At 39.9% G+C, this 14625-nt stretch overlaps 1 protein-coding gene and 1 pseudogene across 1 annotated transcript in view; both read left to right on the top strand.

Annotated features, from left to right (window-relative positions):
* ATG10 (autophagy related 10) overlaps positions 1-14625 on the top strand; it is a 319989-nt gene that overhangs the window by 293516 nt on the left and 11848 nt on the right. The window lies entirely within an intron of this gene.
* On the top strand, positions 6604-8290 carry LOC102497750 (tRNA selenocysteine 1-associated protein 1-like; annotated as a pseudogene).

Below are 14625 nucleotides of genomic sequence, written 5' to 3'. Positions count from 1 at the left end.
TTTAATTTCAAGAAAGGCAGTTTTAGCTTTAATAAATCAAAATCAAAGCATGTTAAGAGAACTTTACTTAATACTTAAGGCCAGGAAACAGGTTAGGATTCTGTTCGAATAATAGGTACATGGACCTGTCCACAACTTAAGAAAAGACAAAACTCCTTAACACTGGAAAACAAAGCATAGAAGGTCAGTAATGTTATAGTCAAGAGGCATAAAATTCTATTTCACCAGTTCAAGCTCATGTACTTTATCTGTGATCCGATCTCTTTTGTTTAAATTCAGAAGATAACACTCAACTCTGTAGTTGTCCCTACCATTAAGCTAGCCATTTTCTTAGCTGTTTTAGAATTTTTATTTCTGTCTGTCTGACTTTAGTTTTCCTGGGATAACACCCCCTTCAGAACTTCTTGGCGAGCTGGTCTGGTGTTGGTAAATTCTTTTGGGTTTTGTTTATCTGAGAATGTTCTTGTCTTCTCTTCCCAGTTGAAGAATAATCTTACTGGGTATATTATTCTTGGTTAAAATTGTTTTTCACTCAACACTTCGAAAATATTTTCCAATTCTTGCCTTGCTCGCATTGTTTCAGATGAGAGGTCTGCTGTTAGCCTGATGGGATATCCTTTGTAGGTAACATGACGTTTCTCTCTTGCCAGTCTGAGTGTCTTGTCTTTGTGGTTTTGGTCATTCTGGCTATAATGTGTCTTGAAAAAGATCTTCTTGGGTGGCTCCTATTTGGGGTCCTTTGTATTTCTTAGGTCTGGATCTTTGAATGCCTTTCTAGGTTTAGGAAGTTTTCTTCCAGGATTCCATGGAACAGATTATCAATGCCCTTATTAGTCTCTTTACCTTTTGGGATACCGATTATCTGGATGTTTGGATGTTTAATGGCATCTAGTATTTCTCATGTATTATTCTCATTTTGGGGGGCTATTTTCTCAATCTTCATGGTGAATTTTACTAGCCCAGTGACCCTGTCTTCTACGTCTGAGATTCAATTTTCTGTATGATATATTCTGCTTTTAATACTTTCAAAGGAGGTTTTGACTTCCTGTATTATAGCCTTCATCTCTGACAGCTCCAGTTAACTCTTCTTTTGTTGTTGTGTATTTCCTCTTTCAGCTCTTGCAAGAACTTCCTCACTTCCTGGAAGCCTCATTGGCGTTCATTGGTGTTCATTGTCCCTCTTCTCTTCCATCTCTGTTATTTTTGTCATTATGAATACTTTAAATTCTTTATCAGACATTTCCATGATTTCCATTGTACTGTCTGTGGATGAAGAGGAATTATTCTTTTCCCTTGGGCGTGAGATATTTTCTTGGTTTTGCATATTTCTTGTGACCCTTCGGTGATTTCTAGACATCTGATGGGTTATCCATTTCTTCCTAAATTCTAGAAGATCAATCTGAGCAAACAGAGGCACACAGGATGATGTGGTCTGCAAAGCTTTGACGTTGCGTTCTTCTCCCTTTGTGACACAGATTCAGTGGGAGTTGAGTAGTATAGGACCCAAATATTATTCAGATTTGGCAACTTTTCACTTAGATTTGTGTAGACACTCAGTAGGTGGAAGCTGAGCAGCAAAGTGATGAGGTGAAAGAAAAAGGATAAGAAAACAGAGAAAGAGAACAAGAAAAAAAAAGAGAAAAATGATAATGCAAACAAAAAATTATTTATTTGTTAATTATAAAAAGCAAAAAATGAAATCACTATGTCTCAGCTCTCATGGTGGACTCAATCTTCTGGCCTGCCTTTTTTTTGCCTAGATAGGAGGGGGAGAGAGGGGATTATTACCAAGATAAAGGAGGATTTCAGAGCCTGAGATAAACTTTACCTTAAAAAGTCTTTTAAAAGAAAAATTTTAAAAATAAAAGAAAAGGGATTGAACCAGCAGTTAGCATAATGGCTATGTCGCTGGATTCCCACGTAGTCTACTGCAGTTCGCGTCCCGGACCCGGTGGCTTAGAACTCACGCCGAGCGCATGTGCGTGCATGCCCAAGATCCCTAGAGGAGAATGGAGGAGAAGGGATTGCAGCATGACCATCCCCCCTGGGGGGTGATTTCTCGCTTTCTGTTTCTATGTCTCTCTCTGTCTGGCTGGCGAGCGCACGCGCCCTACAGCAAAAACCTCTCAAAAAAAAAAAAAAAAAAAAAAAAAAGAAAGAAAAGAAAAGGAAAAGGAAAAGGCAGAGACAGAAAGCCAGAAAGAGACAGAGAGAAGGAGACAGGGGCTCTTTCAGGGTAGAGTCTCAGCAGAATATGTTCATTGCTCTTATCTCTGAGATCACTAGGTCTCAGATCTCATGATGGACTCAGTCTTCTGGCCTGCTTTTTTACCCCAGGGTAGATTCTCAGCATAGCATCTTCATTGCTCTTATCTCTGAAATCACTAGATTTTAGCTCTCATGGCAGACTAAGTCTTCTTTTGACAAATATTTATTGTGAGCCTAGGTGAAAGATTCATCTGGCCTGGATGCCGAGATTAAAATAATAATCAAAATACTTTCTCTGCTGGCAAGGAATTACAGACTAGTAGAGAAATATTTCTGTAAGCAGTCACTTGTCTCTACAGAATCGTGTGGAATTTGCAGTAGGCTTAGGCATGGGATGTAGTGGGGACACAGATAAAGGCGTGTGATTCAGAGTTGGGGTGAAATAAAGCTGAGATCTACAGGAGATAAACTAATCTCAATGGATGAAGTGGAAGTGGAGTATGTCCCAGGCAGAGAATGGCATGTACAGAGGTCTGTAAGAAACAGTAGTGTGTTTGGGAATGTTAACGGATGGAAGAGTGTCGAGCTGCGTTGTGAAGTCCTTGGTTCTTTGGGTCCAGATCACTAAAATTAGAGATCTGTCCCTAGGCGCAAAATGAAACTGCAACCACGAATGAAGTAGATAGAAAAGAAGGTTTAATAGGAAAGAAAGGAAAGGAAAGAAAGGAAGTACACCCAAAAGGATCTTGGGCTGGCGGATTGCCAGGTGGCAACCGTGCTTGGTACTAGTTAACTGTTATTTTTATTACTAGAGGTCATGAATATTCATTAGTGGGAGGCCCCTTACACTGCCTATGTCCTTCCTTTAAATTTGAATCCACAGGTTCTTTTCCTGCACCTGCACATCTTCCTCACAGGTAGAGAATGAGAGACTTGATCACCTAATCGCGCATGGTGCCCAATGCGAGCCAGGTTGCCCCAATTAGACTGCCCAATTAGTCCATCGCCCTAATGGGAATTGGGGCATTGACCAAAACGCTTGCTTAGGTCTTTCTGATAAGAGAAACATCTACGAATCATCCCTGTGTACTTCCCTCAGGCCCCAAGGAAGGAAGATGGCAAATTGCCTCGCCCTCCTGGCACCTGGAGCTAGATGAGCCTTTCGCTTTTCTCTTAGGGCTGCCTGCTCACAGCTAACTAACTGCCTACCACAGGAACAGCAAATAATTTAATGGTAAACTATATGTAAATATTGGTAAAGACAATATCTTGTTTTCTAATGTGAATAGGACTTTATTTATTTATTTATTTATTTTTTTGGAGAGGTTTTCGCTATAGGGTGCGGGCGCTCGCCAGAAAGAGAGAGACAGAGAGACAGAAAGCGAGAAATCACTCCCCGGAGGGGATGGCCATGCCGCAATCCCTTCTCCTCCATTCTCCTCTTGGGATCTTGGGCACACACACACATGTGCCTGGCGTGAGTTTTAAGCCACTGGGTCCGGGACATGAATCGCGGTCGCCTACATGGGAGTTCAGCGACATAACCATTACGCTAACTGCTGGTCCCAATAGGATTTTATTGTTAATTGATAGAGAACATGTACACTTGCTAGAGAAAGAGAGAAAAAGAGAGGGAGGGAGAAGAAGAAAGCACACTCCAATGGGGCATGGTTATACCTCAACCCCTTCTCCTACATTTCTTCTTCCTGTCAGATTTTTTTAATAGGTTTTTTTTTGCTCACTGGAGAAATAGAGACAGAGAGACAGAAAGCAAGGGTGGTGGGGGGATGGCCACACCACAGTCCCTTCTCCATTCTCCTCTCGGGATCTTGGACACACACACACATGCACCCAGTGTGAGTTTTAAGCCACTGGATCTGGGACTCGAACCGCATCAACTACATGGGAGTCCAGCGACATAACCATTATGCCATCTGCTTGCCCCCTTCTTGTCAGAATTTTGGCAACACACACACTCACTTACTTAGCAGGTGTTTCAAGTTCTTTGGAATGGATGGTCATATGAGATCCGGTTTATTTAACCACTAGGCTATGGGGCTGACCCCTGAATTGGATTTTAAAACATAGAAACAATAGAAGAAATCAAAAAAGGAGAAAAAAATATGAGTTTAGTTTCCTAACATTACAAGCCACATTTCTAAATCATCATGAACACAATTAAAAATAAACAACAATCTAGAAAGAAAAAATACTTTGAATATTTCAGTAATTTCTTTGATAGAAGATGTTATCTATTTATACATTTTAATATAATTATTCTTTAACCTAGTGCATAGCCCACAATGTTGTTGATTGAATAAATTAAAAGGATAAGAATCCTCAAAAGATACTGAAAAGCAATTAATAATTAAGAAAATCCTTGGGACCAGCAGTTAGCGTAATGGCTATGTCGCTGAACTCCCATGTAGTCGACTATGGTTCGAGTCCCGGACCCAGTGGCTTAAAACTCACGCCGGGCGCATGTGCGTGCGTGCCCAAGATCCCAAGAGGAGAATGGAGGAGAAGGGATTGCGGCGTGGCCATTCCCCCTGGGGATGATTTCTCCCTTTCTGTCTCTCTGTCTCTCTCTGTCTGTCTGGCGAGTGCATGCTCCCTTTAACAAAATCCTCTCAAAAAAAAAAAGAAAAAGAAAAACCTCTCCAAAAAAGGAAAGAAAAAAAGAAAACCCTTGTAAAACTTCAATAGATGGTCAAGGAAACATGAACAGACTTTTAATCTTGGGGTCATCCTTTGGCTCTTTCCTTTTTCTCACACGACATGTCAAATCCTTTAGCAGATCTTATTGGTTCTACCTTTAAAAGAAATTTACATGTGGATGTTCTTCCTTATCTGCCTACCATCACCTTAATCAAGCCATCATTGTATTTTGTCTGGGCTACTGCAAAATCCTCCTAACTGTTCTTCCTGCTTGTCATCTATGCTTTTATAATATCAAGAGTAATATTTTAAAAGTAAAATCAGAACGTGTCACTTCTTTGTCTGGAATCCTTCAAAGTCTCCCATCACATTCAGAAGAATAAAATTCCAAGTCTTTTCCATGCATGAGCCCCTTTATGATCCTGCTCTTGACTATTTCTCAGCCTCGTTTCTACCACCATGCCCCTTCTTCTCACTCGACCAAGCATAACAAACAGCCACTTATTCTTTGAGCATCTGAGAACCCTCCCACTCTAGGGTCTTGGGGTCTTTGCACGTGGTGTCCTCAAGTTGAAAATATTCTTTTTCCAAAGAATTACGTGAGTTGCTCCCCTGTTCATTGAGTCTTTGTTCAAATGTTACCTCTATGAAGAGGTTTTCCTTCACCAATTTTCTTAAAATACCTCTTCCCTATCATTTTTTATAAATTAAAATATTTTCTCTCTCCCCTCCATTTTACTCTTCCTGCTTACTAGTTGTAGAGCAGATAAGAGTAAAATAAATTTCTTTAGAAAATTCTTTAACACCATTTCTACCCTTACATGGATATGGGGTGTAATCTTTCCTAGGCACCAGGCAGAAGCATATATAAATTTCTTTGGAGGGATGTGCTTGTAATTTTAGGCCTCAAAGAATTGCCATACTCTTACCATATTCTCACAATAGAAAAGCACAGAATTGTTCCAGCCACAGTGCCAGTGGTAGCACAACACTCTACAATGCTAGAAGCCATGTGGGATATTGAGATTTGGTTTCCAGGTCAGTTTGTACCTGTCAACACACATACTTGTGCCTGTGATCCTGGCTGACTGGGAAGGCTTGGGTAGGGTCACAGATAGGAGACCAACTGAAGGTGTTTGTCTTTCTCTCTCCTTCGGATCAAAGAAATAAATGAATAACATCTTTTTAAAAGTACAGAATTGTTGACAAACCATTAAGAGAAAGTATCAGACTCACAAAGTTAGACATTAAAATTTTTTAATGAACAATATAAATATTTCTGAAATGGATAAAAATACTGAAAGTATAATATAAGAAAAGAGACTATGGGGGACCAGCAGTTAACATAATGGCTATGTTGCTGAACTCCCATGTAGCCAGCTGCGGTTCAAGTCCTGGGCCCAGTGGCTTAAATTCACACCAGGTGCGTGTGCATATGTGCCCAAGATCTCGAGAGGAGAATGGAGAAGGGATTGCGGCATGGCCATTCCCCCTGGGCGGGGGGAGGGAGGTGATTTCTCGCTTTCTATCTCTCTCTCTCTGTCTTTCTGGCAAGCGCACGCACCCTATAGCAAAAACCTCTCCAAAAAAAAAAAAAAGAGAGAGAGAGAGACTATGTAAAATGATCAGACAAATTAAAAAATCAGTCCAATGGAAATTTTACAAAGAAAAGCGTATCTTCAGAATGTCTAGACTAAAAAATAAAGATAGTTAAAGAGAGTCTTAGTGTACTAGAAGATGAATCTAAAGAAATTGCACACATTTCGGAGTTCCAGCCCAGCGGGGGCATGGAGGCCAGTCTGTGGATGGGGGACAATTCCAGCTGGCTATTGCTTAGTAGAATGCGCAGACTGGGCCACCCCTGAGAAGTGTTTGCATAAAATTAATGGGAAACCACTTGTAGGAGCCACACCTGCAAAATGTTTTTGTTTTCTTTTTTATCTTTTTTTTGGGGGGGAGAGGTTTTTGCCATAGGGCGCATGCGCTCGCCAGACAGACTGAGAGAGCCAGAGAGACAGAAAGCAAGAAATCCCCCCCCCCCAGGGGAGGGCCCCGCCGCAATCCCTTTCTCCTCCATTCTCTCGGGATCTTGGGCACGCATGCACACGTGCCCGGCGTGAGTTTTAAGCCATCGGGTCCGGGACTCAAACCGCAGTCGACTACATGGGAGTCCAGAGATATAGCCAGTACACTAATTGCTGGTCCCCTCCCTGCAAAATGTTTTTGTTTTCTTTTTTATCTTTTTTTGGGGGGGGAGAGGTTTTTGCCATAGGGCGCATGCGCTCGCCAGACAGACTGAGAGAGCCAGAGAGACAGAAAGCAAGAAATCCCCCCCCCCCAGGGGAGGGCCCCGCCGCAATCCCTTTCTCCTCCATTCTCTCGGGATCTTGGGCACGCATGCACACGTGCCCGGCGTGAGTTTTAAGCCATCGGGTCCGGGACTCAAACCGCAGTCGACTACATGGGAGTCCAGAGATATAGCCAGTACACTAATTGCTGGTCCCCTCCCTGCAAAATGTTTTTGTTTTCTTTTTTATCTTTTTTTGGGGGGGGAGAGGTTTTTGCCATAGGGCGCATGCGCTCGCCAGACAGACTGAGAGAGCCAGAGAGACAGAAAGCAAGAAATCCCCCCCCCCCAGGGGAGGGCCCCGCCGCAATCCCTTTCTCCTCCATTCTCTCGGGATCTTGGGCACGCATGCACACGTGCCCGGCGTGAGTTTTAAGCCATCGGGTCCGGGACTCAAACCGCAGTCGACTACATGGGAGTCCAGCGATATAGCCATTACACTAATTGCTGGCCCCCTCCCTGCAAAATGTTTTAAACTAAACTATGCCACTTATGGGAAACAGCCAGGTAACAGCTCAGAGTACTTGCTCTTTGTAGGGGATCTGACCCTAGACATGGACGACAGCATGCTGTATCAGTTTTTTGTCAAGGTCTATCCCACTTGTCCCAGAAGCAAGGTGATTTTAGACCAGACAGGCATGTCTAAGAGTTATGGTTTTGTGAAATTCACGGATGAACTGGGATAGAAGCGAGCCCTGACGGAGTGCCAGGGAGCAGTAGGTCTGGTGTCCAAGCCCGTGCGTCTTAGCGTGGCAATTCTCAAAGCGAGCTGTGTGAAGCCAGTGGAATACAGTCAGATGTACAGCTACAGCTACCACCAGCACTACCAGCAGTACCAGAACTATTCCCAGTGGGACTACGACCAGAACACCAACAGCGACAGCTACCTGCAATACGGCTACACGCAGAGCACCATGCATATGTACAAAGCTCTGGAAGACCCCATTTCGCAGCTGGGCATGACAGAGGCCAACCAGAGTTGGTTCATGGAGCAGAGCAAGAACTGTACCACGTGCTGATGGACTGCCACTGGCAGCCCTGGACACAGTGTCCTCCCCCATCCCCGTCATGATGTAGCCAGGACAAGGACATGCTGGAAGGACAGACTCCTTTCTTTTTAAACTTTGTGAGAACTTTTACCTTTTTGAAAATGATTAGAAAAATTTTAACAATTAAAAAAGAAGAAATTGCACACATTTCACAAAAAAAATAAAGATATAGTAAATGTGATAACGGGTTATGAAGTACAAGTGGTAGAGGAGGACTAACTAGTGTAAAAATTGCCAGAAAGAGAGACCAGAATGAAGAAGGAAATGGCAATATTCAAAAAGTAGTTATTGAGAATTTCCCAGAATTGTTAAAAGAAGATACTGATGTTCAGATTCAGGAAGCTCAGTGAATCCCCAACAGGATAAATGAAAAGAAATCCACACACATTATAGTGAAGTACCAAAGATAAAGGGAAGATCTAAGGAATGATAATTAGGCTAAGAATTAACTTCTAGACAGAAAAAAGAGGAAGCCAGAAGAAGGAATAATATGATCCAAATGTAGAGAGAATATAATTGTAAACAAGATTTTATACTTACAAAATTTATTTTTTAAAAATAAAAAGGTGAGTTTCTACAGGATGGGATCATTTACTGCCTATAGACTTCTTCTAAGGGTTGTTCAACAGTAAAAAAAATGGCCCCAGGCTGTGCCGCAGTAGCACAGTGGTAACACAACACTCTGCATTATTGAAGCTACTTGGGAAGTCTCAGGTTTGCATCCTGGGTCTCCCTGTAGGTACTGGATGTGGGCATGTGTACCTGTAATTCGACTGGCTGACTGAGGGTAGATTGTGGAATAAAGAGCTTGTTGGGATTCCTATCTTTTTCTCTCTCACCCTCTCTTTTTGTTTCTCTCTCTTTCTCTGTCTCTTGGAAGAAAGAAATAAACTTTAAGATCAAGAAAAATCCCAGAATGGATGCTGAGATATAGGGAAAAAAATGGTAAACAAAAAGGATAGTCAAAGTAAATCTCAACAATGAGTTGTGAAAGACTAATTTTATCTACCTTATGGTGTTAAAAACAAAGATGCAGCTAACGAACTGGAGAACAATAGCATATAAATCAAGAAGGAGTGATTAGGTATAAATATCCTAGGGTACTACAGTCGTTTGCGTGAAGGTAGAAATATTGAATAATACAGATTTTATTAGGTGAAATAGTTGTTTAAAAATATGTAACTGCTAAAATTTATAAATGTAATATTTAGATTTCAAGCTAATGAAAAAAAAGCAATGAGAAAAAATTTAATTCTACACTCAGTCAATTCAAAAGAAGGTAGCAGAGGAGGAAAAATAGAAAAACAAAAGAGGAAGCATTAAAAATAGAATGAGTAGGTCCACAATAAGATGGAAAAAAAATGAAATCAAATTAGAACAGTAACCACAAAGCCTGTAAGTGAGCTAAACACTCCATTTATGAAACAGATTGTAAAGGTGGATTTTTTAAAAATCATCTATGTTCTTTTTATAGAAAATACCTTTAATCTAAGGACACAGGAAAATTGAACGTCAAATAATTTTTAAAAGAATAATGTAAATAGAAAGCCAGTGTGGCTATATTAATATCACATAAGAATCCTTTTGTGTGTGTGTGTGTGGCATAAAGCACAACTCATGGAAAATAGGATCAATTCATTTTAAAGTTTCAGTTCTTTAGGCAGATATACTTCTATGCATTTAAACAACACAGCTTTAGAATATATAAAGCAAAAATGGATAGACTGTGAGCAGAAATAAACAACACAACTGTCTTAGGGAAGATTTGAACTTATCTTAGAAATTGATAGATTGAGCAGAAGGATATATGAGATGTAAATGACACAAATAACTAGCTTGATCTGATGAAACACATAGGACACTATGGCTTACAACTGACAATTACATATTCTTTATGCATATTATTTTAAATATCCATGGAACATGAAAAAATTAAGAACCACAAAATAAGTCTAAACAAAATGTATGGACCCAAATAATAAAGGTAAGTGCAGAACTTAGTAAAATAGAGGACAAAAATACAGAGAGAGAGGATCAACAGAAAAGAACACATGCCTGAGACTAGCACAAGCAAGCACTCAGTATATACTTGTTCATTGAATAAAAAGCAACAGAAACTATAAAAATATGCATATAAAAACATGTGTGAAAAGAAATTAATCAGTAATTCCCAATTGGGCAGTTTTAGATTATCCTGCTTCCATTCTTTGTTCTTGTCTATATTTTCTTAACTATATATATTACTTTTAAATTGTATGAAAACACGTTATTTAAAAATAAATAAATAGATGTTAGAAGAGGTGCGCTAGAGGGGATGGAAGACATGGACTGTCCTAGACACCAACTCTAGTCAGAGGCATAAACAGGTGCAGTGTTAACCTGTGCACTTTTTTTTTTCAAATTTATTTACATTTAATCACGTCTTTACAGTATACATTTCTTTTCCAACACAAATACTATGAATGTAAGTCAAGACAAAGATATTACTATATACATTATCATCAGCAAATTGCTTCTTTTTCATTAATTTATTTATTTTACATACTTTCTCTGAACATCACCACAGCATACCAAATATGATTTTCCAGCGAGAATATACTGTAAAGTGGCCTATTCATGCATGTTATCATCAACAAATAATTTTCTATTTCTTGTATAAATATATATATATAACATTGTATTGATTCACAAAATATCTTAATTAATCTAAATACTTTCCATATTAAGTTCAGCTGATATATACAAATCTGTGAACAAAAGTTGACTTTAAGCATGAAACTCTGTAGATAGAATGACTATACTATAAAATAGCACATAGCTAAGGCTATATAGCTTACTGTGGTTACTAAATAGGTATTTTTAAAAATATATTTTTAATTTAAAGAAAGGCAATTTTAGCTTTAATAAATCAAAGTCAAAACATGTTAAGAGAACTTTGCTTAATACTTAAAGCCAGGAAACAGGTTAGGATTCTGTTTGAATAGTAGGTACATGACCTGTACACAACTTGAGAGAAGACAAAACTCTTTAACCCTGGAAAACAAAACATAGGTCAGTAATGTTTTAGTCAAAAGTCATAAAATTCTATTTCACCAGTTCAAGTTATGTACTTTATCTTCTGTTGTGGTCCAATCTTTCCGTTTAAATTCTGGAAGATAACGTTCAACTCTGAACTTGTCCCTACCATTAAGCTGGAAATTTTCTTAGCTGTTTTAGAATTCTTCTTTCTGTGTGTCTGCCTTTAGTTTTCCTGGAATATCACTCTCTTCAGAACTTCTTGGAGAGCTGTTGGTAAATTCTTTCAGGTTTTGTTTATCTGAGAATATTCTTGTCTTCTCTTCCCATTTGAAGGATAATCTTACTGGGTATATTATTCTTGGTTGAAATTGTTTTTCACTCAACACTTTGAATATATTTTCCAATTCTTGCCTTGCTCGCATTGCTTCCTATGAGAGGTCTGCTGTTAGCCCGATGGGATATCCTTTGTAGGTAACATGACGTTTCTCTCTTGCCAGTCTGAGTGTCTTGTCTTTGTCTGTGGTTTTGGTCATTCTGGCTATAATGTGTCTTGAAGAAGATCTTGGGTGGCTCCTATTTGGGGTCCTTTGTATTTCTTGGGTCTGGATCTTTGAATGCCTCTCTAGGTTTGGGAAGTTTTCTTCCAGGATTTTATGGAATAGATTGTCAATGCTCTTATTAGTCTCTTTACTGGAACCAGCAGTTACCATATTGGCTATGTCCCTGGACTCCCATGTAGTCGACTGCGGTTGGAGTCCTGGGCTTAAACTCACGTGTCTTAAACTCGCGCCGGGCCGTGTGCATGCATGCCCAAGATCCCTAGAGGAGAATGGAGGAGAAGGGATTACGGTGTGGCCATCCCCCCTGGGGGGTAATTTCTCCCTTTCTGTCTCTCTGTCTCTTTCTGTCTTTCTGGTGAGTGCACGCGCCCTATAGCTATAACCTCTCAAAAAAAAAAAAAAGTTAAAAAAGTCTTTTTACCTTCTGGGATACCAATTATCTGGATGTTTGGACTTTTAATGGTGTCTAGTATTTCTCATATATTATTCTCATTTTTGGGGGCTATTTTCTCAGTCTTTGTGGTGGATTTTACTAGTCCAGCAATCCTGTCTTCTACATAGTGAGCTTTTAATACTTTCAAAGGAGGTTTTGACTTCCTGTATTATAGCCTTCATCTCCAACAGTTCCATTTGATTCTTTTTTATGGTGTGTATTTCCTTTCATCTTTTGCAAGAACTTCCTCATCTCCTGGAACTTACTTTTTTCTCCTGCATTTTCTGGAGTTCGTTGTCTCTCTTCTCTTGCATCTCTGTTAGCTTTCTCGCTATGAATATCTTAAATTCTTTATGTGTCATTTCCATGAGCTCCATTGTACTGTCTGTGGATGATGAAGGGCAGTTCTTCCTCCTTTGGAGAGACATATTTTCTTGATTTCCAATATTTCTTGTGCCTTTTGCTGTGGTTTTTGGTTATCTGGTGGATTATATTACTTCCTACCTGGCTTTTCGCTGGGTGTTGGGCTGGAAGGAGAGGATTAGGGCAGAGACTTTCCGGTTTAAGGAAGGGGCTAGACCCACCTCAGCTGCACGTGGATTCTGGCTTTTCAATGGTTATTGGGCCAGAAGAGAGAGCTTAACCTGTGCACTCTTGAGATGTGGAGGTGCTTTGTTCCTCGCTACCAGGGTGAGTTGAAGCATTATCTCTTTGTGCCTATTTTTGAAAGCGGCGATAGGCCCAGCCACAGTGAGACATGCAGCTAAAATGCTGCTGCTTTGCATGCTGAGGCTACTTGGGGGGCCTGGATTTGATTCCTGGTCCACCCTGAAGTCAGGCACAATGGCTAGTGCTTACTTGAGAGGCTGAGGCAGGAAGATCAAGACAAAGGGAGACCCTGTTTTTTTTTTTTTTTTTAATTTTTTTAAGGTTTTGCCATAGGGCACGTTTGCTTGCCAGATAAAAAGAGAGAGAGACAGTGAGAGCAAAAATGATAAATCACCCCCTAGTGGGATTGGCCATACCATAATCCCTTCTCTTCTATTCTCCTCCTGAGATTTTGTGCACACATGCCCGGCATGATTTTCAAGCCACCGGGTCTGGGACTTGAACTGCTACTGGCCATGTGGTAGTCCAGAGCCACAACCACTACGACACTGGCTAGACCTGTTTTTTGAGAGAAGTTTTTGCTATAGGGCATGTGTACTCGCTGGAGAGACAGAGACAGAAAGCAAGAAATCAACCCCTTAGGGGAATGGACACACTGCAATCCCATCTTCTCTGTTCTCCTCTCAGGATGTTGGGCACACACACACATGCCAGGCATGAGTTTTAAGCCCAGGGTCCAGGACTCAAGTCCAAAAACATAACCATTATGCCATCTGCTGGTTTCAAGACTCTATGTTTTAAAGTAGCAATTATAAAGCCTTCTTCACTGAGTTATTGTAGTAGGTGGCCAAGGTAAAGCACTTAGTACAGTGCATGAAACACAATAGTAATTTTCCTTCTCCTACTTGACTGGTAGGATGAGGGAGATACTGATTTCTGTGTCTAAAAGATGTACCCAGAGTAGAAGGCAAATCTGATCAGTCTTGGAATATGAAACTGGATGAAAGCCTGGTGTGTGAAATTATATTTGTGTCCTCCTGGAGAGCCAAGAAAATTAAGAAATGAACCAAGTAACTCATCATATTTATTACATGTAAGAATGAAGGTGCAGTATTATCATTTCCTTGTGATAGTCACATCTAATAGTTCTAAAACCAATTCACAGTGTTCATGTCAGACTTATTTTATGAGACATTTAACCATTGCTAAATTAAATTTCATAAGGGAATGTGCCTATATAACATCCTCTGGAGTTAGAGAGATAGAAATCTGACCCATCATTTCTATTTTCACAGAAAACCATTTAGCAGAACTTTGTTCCAGTAGAAGTGTTTATTGAGTTGTAAGCCTAACACAGTTCATTGGCTGCATGTATTTCCACACGGACATTTTTCTCAGTTTCAGATTTGCTCAGTTCATTAGTACTGACAGCAGATGGTAGCACTTTCACACAAATTTACCTCCTGAATTGATCTAAGAAATGTCACCAAAAAGATCTCAACAGTTTTGATGTTCTTCCATTTCTAAAAAAAGGTATATTAAACAAATAAGGTGTAAGAGTTTGGGCTTTTTATTTGAACTCCAACACATAATTTCTAAACCAACTAAAGACTGCTTTCATTTCTGATTCTGTCTGAAGGAAAAAGAGAAAATATAGATAATCTTTTATGATAGTGTAAGCCTTAAAAAATGGTTTTTGGAGAATATTATGCACAGCGATTGTCTACACTGATCACATGCCTC

Source organism: Tupaia chinensis, unplaced genomic scaffold (genome assembly GCF_000334495.1).
Source record: "Tupaia chinensis unplaced genomic scaffold, TupChi_1.0 Scaffold000099_1, whole genome shotgun sequence".
Taxonomy (NCBI): Eukaryota; Metazoa; Chordata; class Mammalia; order Scandentia; family Tupaiidae; genus Tupaia; species Tupaia belangeri.
The sequence above is the reverse complement of the archived record's forward strand: the minus strand, read 5'-3'. Positions and strand labels throughout refer to the sequence as shown.